Source organism: Poecilia reticulata, chromosome 4 (genome assembly GCF_904066995.2).
Source record: "Poecilia reticulata chromosome 4, P_reticulata-male-v2, whole genome shotgun sequence".
Taxonomy (NCBI): domain Eukaryota; kingdom Metazoa; phylum Chordata; class Actinopteri; order Cyprinodontiformes; family Poeciliidae; genus Poecilia; species Poecilia reticulata.
The window spans coordinates 10,251,468-10,260,576 of NC_088833.1; positions in this window are offsets into that span (position 1 = coordinate 10,251,468).

Here is a 9,109-nt window from a genome sequence, read left to right on the forward strand (position 1 = left end):
TGATATTTGCAAAAACCTGCCACCCCAGAGATAGATTCTCTCCCATGCTTGCCTTTCTGCACTGCAAAAAGACATTTCTGTGTTGGTTAAAATGACTTCAATGGAGAAATTTAATCTTAATACATCATTGATTTTATTAACTTAAGGTTAAACTTTTTCATGATTGTGTTATTAATTGAGTTGTTTCAAGATATTTAATCTTGAGCTATCTTATTTAGATTATAGCAAATTTTATGTATATCTCACTATAAAACAGTCATATTTCACCTTAAGAATATTTGACTTGTTTTTAGGGATTTTGTTTTGTTCAGCCCCTATTTTTCTCCCTTGTGCTTTCATTGGATATTTACACTTTTTGTGTGGTACCTGGTACCCCCTGTAAACTAGAGTGAGAGTTACATACATTGTTATTCACAATGCTGACTTTCAACAGTTGATTAAAATGAAAAGTTAAGATACAGTAAATACATTGATGAAAAGCTATGCCACATTTAGAGTCACAAGTCTGCTTACCCCCATTGACATGCACAGTTTGAACTTCTGAAATTGTCCTCATTATGTTTAAAGGCCTAAATGCCAAAATGTATTGAGGTACTTCCATATGGTTGTCAGATAAGCAATTTTTCTTTTTTTTTTTTTTTTAAGTTTTTAAAAACACACCTGCCATATAAACTTATTTGGCAGGTGTATTTCCTTTTTGACTAAATAAACTAGTTGGTCACAGAAAATTGTAATTATAAATGTAAAACACTAAAGACTAAAACTGAAAAACAAATTAACTAGAGCATTTATGCGGTCAGATGTTGTTGTTTTTTTTTTGTACTTTTTTTTCTTTGTCCCGCTTCATGGTTCTCATTATTATTCTCACTTCAAGTAACTGCACAGATCAGCACAGTAATGGGTTTTCGGAGGAGTGAAAAGGGCCACTGTTACTGCCACAACTCTCTTCAGTTTTTTTTTTTTTTTATATATACAAATAAATCCCCTGGCAGGGGTTGTTTATAATGTCCCTCTGATGTAACTTTGATAATGGAGCAATTTTACAGCGCACATGTTCTCCATTTCACAGCAAGCCGTTTCTGCAAGCCTGATTCCTCTTCTGGGCTAATATACTGAACTCTGATCTAATGGAGTATGCCATTTAGGTAAATCAAGCAGTATTATTGCAATCTTAGTGCCACTACTCCTTGGCAGATGGATAATGATCTGTTATAAAGATACATTTTCTATACTGAGGGATATCATCAGCACAACAGCTTTTGCAGCATATTTCAAGGAAACAAAACAATAAGTTATTTCAAAAGAAAAAAAAGGGCAAGCAGGAATGTATAATTCTTGAGATTGTCTTCACAAATAAGATATTTTTCATCTTTGTCACTGGGCGTTTCAAGTTGGACATCAGTTAAAAAAATCATTATTAACAATGTGATCATTATTTCATGCATATTGAGCTGTTGCAGTGGCCAGCACTGAGATTAATGATCGACAAAACTTTGATGCTCCTCTGAAGACAGCTTTTGGTCAGCTTGTTGCAAAAGAGGAGCATTGTTTCACGCCCCGCAGAGCAGAAAAAGAGTCACATCTCACAATCTTCATTCATATGCATCACATCATGCGATATCCAGCTGATAGCTCTATTTTCATGGAGTTTTTTTTTCAGTGATCCATGTCTGTATCTGATATGATAATGTATTCTTTAATCCATATGTAAATGATTGTCACCCACTCGGTATAAAAAGACATCTCTTAGATTCCCTCACAACAGACAGCCGGCACGACACAATCCATCAGCTAAGGTACGAGCAAATTAAAGGCATTTATCACAGAGGACAAAGGGACACCTGGTCATTCTCTTTGTGTTGCGTAATCACAGGCATCAGTGGGAAGTGTGATGTTTTATCACCAAGTTCAACCCTCCTTGAGCTGACCTTGATTGTTTTCTTGTTTTAAGCTAAACTGTGGTTCTCAACTAATCTATCTGATGTGTGCTAGAGTTGTTGCCATTCACCAAAATGCTTCTATATATATATATATTTTTTTATGCCTTGGCAAAGTGGCAGATTTATTAAACGGGCACTGCCTGCTTTTATTACGACCATTATCAAAGTTAATCAAATTATATTTTGGCCTGATATTTAGAATATTATACAGCCAGTCACTGAAAGATCCTGGCGTTATCGATAGCTAGCACAACTGTACCACATCCTGCAATCAGTTTAATGTATTGTTATTTCCCACCTTTTATTGCAGCAGACACAGTGTTAGTGAAATATTCAAGGACATTCGATTGTCATTACAGCGCCATCAAACTCTGAATCATAGCACAACACCTAATGGCTTATTACAGAAGCATATGCTAAATTAAACATTACTACATCAATAAATGTTGCATGATATTAACCTGACAGGGCTTCATAAATATTGTGCATTTTCTTTCACCAACCCCTTCAGCTCCATCTTCCTTTGTTACCTTTACTCCTCCGTTCATAATCACACTCAGTATTAACAAAGAGGATGTTTCCATCCAGTTTTTCTTTTTTTTTCCCATTGAGTTGGAATTACATAAATGAGCATTAAATAGTTTTCAATTCCCCAAATTATCTTTCAAGTATTTTAATTAGCAAGCACTTTCCAACACTACGCACCTTCAGCAGATGGATGCTCATGTCGGCCAATTTAGGCAACAAGCAATTAGACATTGCACATTAGCATTTCTATTTTCATCACCCAAACCCCTTCATTCCTGCACTCAACCTCATCACACTGACTGGGCTTCTCACATTTATCCCACAGAGACTTTACCCTACAGATGGTGAAAGGCTCACTGAGAATATTGAGACAATCTCTGAGCTGTGGCTCTCCTTGAAAGGTTAAAACATCAAAGGTTACTCCCCAAACAGATTTAATGGTGTCTGCAGACAACAGCCAGAGATGAGACTATTTCTGTAAGTGTGAGGTATTACCTGCAGCAACAAACAGTAGGAAAAACCTCAGGGATATACTTAACAATCTTTATGCTAAAGTTTCATCTGGGTCAAGACTGATGCTTAGATAGTTTACAGAGTTGGCTATTTTCTGTTTTTAATGGATTAAATTTCCGTGAAATACTTTGGCATTAACTGAAATGTCTCTGTTTTTTTATTTCAGGATTGGATTTTTTTTTTAAAGGTTTTGTTGGCTCTAGTGGCCTTAATTTGAAAGTAGTTTGACAGGAAACAGTGTAATGAGAGAGGGGGAAGACATGTGGCAAATGTCACCAGGCCAGGAATCGAACCTGCGACCACCGCCATGAGGATTAAGGCCTCAATATGTGGGTTGTGCTTTGACCCTGCACCACCACAGCACCCCAGGATTGCACTTTATCATAATTTAAAAATGTAATATCTTAACTGCACTGAATTAGATATAGACTTAATGGCAATTGTGAGAACACAAGACATAACATTTTCAATTATTTAATTCATATTAAAAGACATTTTTAGTTCCCTTATTGCTATTTGGACCAATTTAGAATTAGACATGCATCACAAATTGTGAATTAATCACTGGATTGGAATGTTTCACACTGATTGCAAATTACTATGTCTTTTTCAAAAATCATTGTTTAAACAACATGGTTTTAGAGTCTGACCTGCATTTGAACATAACATGACACTAAATACTTTTTTATGTAAAAGTCAGATCAAAAAGTTAATACATTCAGAAAGAGATCATAACTGGAAGAACAACCCAACCGTATTATCAGATCTTACACCACATCCATTGCAATGATGTTCATAAGCTTCTGTACTCCTTAAATTCATGCATAGTGCATCACTGAATAAGCAGCACAGTCTAATGAAGTCAGTTATGCAAATGTAAATCAGAAACGAGCTCATACATCCAGTTTCACGTGCCCGCTTTTCCCTCTGCAGGAGAGAAACTGTCAGCTATGCAGGGTCACAACAGCTGCTCAGGCATTCATCCAGTAGCCTGAAGTCCTGTCACCATTGTAACTGACTATTGAATTCAGGCCAGAAACATTCAGCAGTCTGGAGACAAGCAACCCACCAGTGCTCATTATGTGGAGACACAGCGAGCAGGGGTGGGCATGACAATCCTCCAGCCATCATGATCATGCGAGTGCTCAGGTCATGACTGGGAGTTTGGCACTGCGATCCCATGAGCTATAGCTCCACAACAGTCATCAGTGTCAACACACTGTCTGTTCAAATCTGTTTCAGGCCCTGATTGACCAGTCAACTCCGAAGTGAGAGACATTTCTTCACTTAATTGCACCATCAAGCAAAGCATGTAAAGGCAAACTGACACATACAGGGTCGCTTCTCGGAAATCAGGGTACTGTTAATAGTGACAGGCTTGACAGCCGGATCGGTAAGTTTGGGGGAACTAAAGAGTGCTGACATACAATTTTGTTAAGTTTTCACCATGCAGGCACATCTAAGGATAAGATGCAGCTCTTATCAAGTGATATAGCATAACTGCTGCAGTTGAGAGGAAGTTCACTGCAAAGTAATGGAGTCTGTTGAGGTAGAGCTTAGCAGTGTCAGCTACACTGACGTAATCCCAGCAAAGATGAGAAGCGTTCAGCCACGTTTATACTGGGCTTTAAATAAACATGAGCAGTGTCAGCATGACCTCTAAACAATGACAATTGGTGAAAATATATGTTGTTGCCTTGAAATACATATAAATACATATTTCTATTTTGGGTATTAACATGGTAGTAAACCAGCCAATAATATTTTTTTTTTCTTAAAACTGTGTACTTTCTTTCTGTCTTTTTTTATTGTAAGTCTGACAGTGATTACTGCGATGTTTAATATATCTGAAACATCAGAAAAATTTCCAAACATGTAAATGTGAATACAAAGGAAATTTCTTCTTCTATGGTAAAGCGGTGATGAGTTTTCAATATGTATTTAATGTTTGTTTTAGTACATTTGTAAAGAAATATTTTGCATTAGTAAGGGACAAAGTTCTGCGAACAGGACTGGCAAAAAGAAAGGACAACAAAGGCTAAGAGTTACAAGAAAGCCCATTGTCCTGTAGGATGAATTTGGATTTTGTCTTGCATTCATGTTGGTAAGAAAAATGATTATTTATATAAATAATAGTTCCACTGCAGGATTTTAGTAACATGTATAGAACTGGTTGCCATGTCAATCTAACAAGTCCAATGTGGCAATTTTCAAGTCATTTTCAATGCAGTTAATGGATAACGTGCTGATTCAAAATACAGCTAGTCTCGAACCACTTTAAAACCAGCCACTTTATAGATTTAGTCAATTCAGCCGATTCATACAGACAGATCAACACTCTATTTAAAGTCAATACTCCAATTTGATGGAGGTTATAGAACAATGCAATGAAGTTCTGTTCATTATGTCAATTGGTAAAAAGGTTTTGTATCTAATTAAACTCAGACTGTCATTAACCTTGTTGCAATTTCTCATGTTACACAGATATTTGATGACAGATGAAGAAATTTTCCTACTCTGAACCTGTCAGAATCAGTGACCATCTGATGTAAGTGGACGCTTAGGAATACAAGCAGACATACAAAAAATAAACACTGGTTCAGAGGCATCTTCAATGATTTAAAAAAAAAAAGTAAAATGGTCAATGGCTTCGTAGGAGGGAAACAAAGCTAAGTAGTAAAACCTACTGGTTGAATAACAGAATGTATAGCTAGAGACATCTATAGCTCTTTAAATTGAATGTGTCAGAGAACATAAAGGTAATAGCAGCAATATTTGTTGACAATGTGCATAAAAGAAAAAGTTTTCTTTGCAGCACTTTACTGACAGTTAATGAAAACTCTTGATGCTTTTATGTTTTATGCAACCATTGAGTGAGCAAAACTCAAAACTGTGACCATCTGCAAGGACTGTGCAGTAAGTGCTCAGGCACATGTCAACACCTCCAACATGTTAGCTCATTTACACAGATACCAGAGGTACTTTGTGACCCCCCCAGTGACAGTGAGGTATCTTCTTGTATTGGTTTAAGACAGTTTTAAACCTTTCCTTGTCAAGTAGATTGCATAAAAACATGTTGAAATTAAAAATGTGTCCAAATTGGAGTAAGTTTTGCACATTGCAGGGTGTAATAGATTTTACTCAGCATTAAGCTCACTTGCCTGCCTTACACTTTTATACAAAATTATCTTATGATATTTTATACTTTAAATCTTGCCACAATGACATGATTTGCCTTTGGAAAACTGGTATTTTAAAATTGGATGTGGCATTTTATTTTATTTTTTCAGCTGATGGGGCATTTTTAGGAGAGCTCACAAATGGGATAAAACAGAAACTGCCATAAAATTTTGAGCCGAACCAAACAAGGAATTTTTGTAACTCTTCCAACCGTAATAGAACTATAGATTGGAAGAAAAGATAATTAGTTTTTAAGTTTATGAAATTCATATTAAAATTGTTAAGATTGGTAAGGATACTCATTCAGTTAGAGTACTCCTCTTTTTTTTGTACAGGATGATAGTTCACACATATCTGTCCAGTTCCAAGGACAAGTAGTTTTCTTTTCTCTTTCTTTGAAGCAATGTAATCCAAGGTTACTCAGATGACATAAAGAGATTTGCATTGGAAGCTCTTGCTGTGGACCCACAACTGTCAGTCAAAAGTAACTTATTGCAAGTGCTGCAGGTCATGATATATTATTATTACTGATTTTACCACAAAAAAGAATTTGAGGACTTGTGTTTGTCCAAAATCATATCTATGGCCTGGGCTTTGTTATGTTTTTTTTTTTTCTTTTCTTTCTGTTGTTGACCTCTTTCTGGTATGTGTGGATTCCTACAACTCTGTTTTTGGATTTCTTTCATTAGTTTGTTTCTTTTTATGATGACTGTGTCATCAGCATCTTTAGTCCACCCCTACATTTCTGTATATTTTTTTGTTAAACCTGCAGCTACCTGCATTTTCAGTGCAAACTTTCAGATATAATTGATTACATTGCCCCCATTAAAGTGAAGGTTGTGACTGGTAGGAAGAAATCTCCATGGAGAAATGCACAAACAGTTCAATCTGCAAGACTGTTTGCAGTCTTGCAGACAGTCCGAACAGACTGACAGTCCGAACGCCATTTCTGTTCGGAAATGGCGTAAAACTCAACTTCACGTTTATTATGACATCTATAAAGAAAGACTACGTAACTATTACACAACACTAAAACATGCAAGAGAGGCTTTCTTTGCAGATGTCATAAACAAAAATATTAACAATGCTCAAGCTTTATTTGCCACTGTTGACTGGCTCACAAATCCTCCGATGACGTTGCCACCTGAACTTCAATCTAATGCCGCCTGCAACAAGTTTTCTAGTTTCTTTTCAGAGAAAATTCAAAAGATCAGAGGATTAATCTGCACATCCACTCCAAAGCCAGTACCAATGCTGTGCCCAAACAAAACAAATGCAGGAAAAATGACACAATTTCAACTACTTAATTATAAAACCCCAGAAGAAATTATAAGTCAATTAAGCTCCAATTCCTGCTGTCTGGATGTCCTACCCACACATTTCTTTAAGAAAGTCCTGCCTGTCGTTGCTAATGATCTGATCCAAATAGTAAACTCATCGCTCTCTTCAGGTGTTTTCCCCCAGGCCTTGAAAACAGCACGTTATCAGTTTGCAGTAGTAATTCTGCAAATCACTACTGCAGAATTACAGGCCGATCTCCAACTTCCCATTCATCAGCAAAATTATTGAAAAAGCAGTTTTAAAAAAATTAAATAACTTCCTAACAATAATAAATCGCTTTGACTCCTTCCACTCTGGTTTCCAGTCTCACCACAGCACGGAGATGGCCGTTGTAAATACACAGCTGTACGTCATGATGTCACCAGGTGACTCTGAACCCATCCAATCACTGAATAGATGCTTAGAACTGATAAATGTGTGGATGTGCCAAAGCTTTCTCCAGCTGAACCGAAACAAAACCGAAGTTATCTTTGGACCTAAAGAGGAGCGAACCAGAATCAATGCACAGCTTCAGTTATTACAACTAAAAACCAGCGATCAGGCCCGAAACCTGGGAGTAGTGATGGACTCTGACCTGAACCTCCAGAGCCACATTAAGACAGTCACAAAGTCGGCCTTCTATCACCTGAAGAACATCTCTAGGATTAGAGGACTTATGTCTCAGCACGATCTGGAGAAACTCATCCATGCATTTATCTTTAGCCGCATTGATTACTGCAACAGCGTCTTCACAGGTCTGACTAACAAATAAATCAAACAGCTGCAGCTGATCCAGAACGCTGCTGCTCGTGTTCTCACTAAAACCAGGAAGATAGAGCACATAACACCAGTTTTAAAGTCCCTACACTGGCTCCCTGTAGCTCAAGAATAGACTTTAAAATACTGTTGTTAGTTTATAAATCACTGAACGGTTTAGCACCACAATACATTAAAGATCTGTTATTGTTGTACCAACCGTCTAGACCCCTCAGATCTTCAGGTTCTGGTCTGCTCTGTATCCCTAGAACCAGAACCAAACGAGGAGAAGCAGCATTCAGTTTCTATGCACCACAAATTTGGAACAAACTTCCAGAAAACTGTAAAACAGCTGGAACACTGAGAGACTTTAAATCTCAACTTAAAACCCACCTGTTTAGAGTTGCTTATGACTAAATTAGGGTTAGAGTGCGGGTTTTGATGTCTTTGATGTTTTTAATGTTTTTATCTTTGCTTTTCATCTAGTTATTATAAAACTCTGAGGTGTGAGAATCCTTGTTAAATGGCGTTTTAACTAAAACTCTGAGGTGTGAGACGTTTAACTGAAGTCCTGCAAGGGGTGCGGGTTTTAATGTTTTTATCTTTAACCTTTTTTTTCTTTTTAAATTCTCTTTGTCTTTCTGTTTATTCACTGTCACATGCTGTTTTTATTTTAATTATGTAAAGCATTTGAAATGCCTTGCTGCTGAAATGTGCTATACACATAAAATTTGATTGATTGATTGATTGATTGCATTTGGATCCTCTCCAGCTCTACAAATAAATCCATTTTGAATTGGCTGCCTAAATACTTAAGGATAATTTCTACCAGGAGGGAAAATACTGAGCTGCTTATATTGTCCATTTTCTAC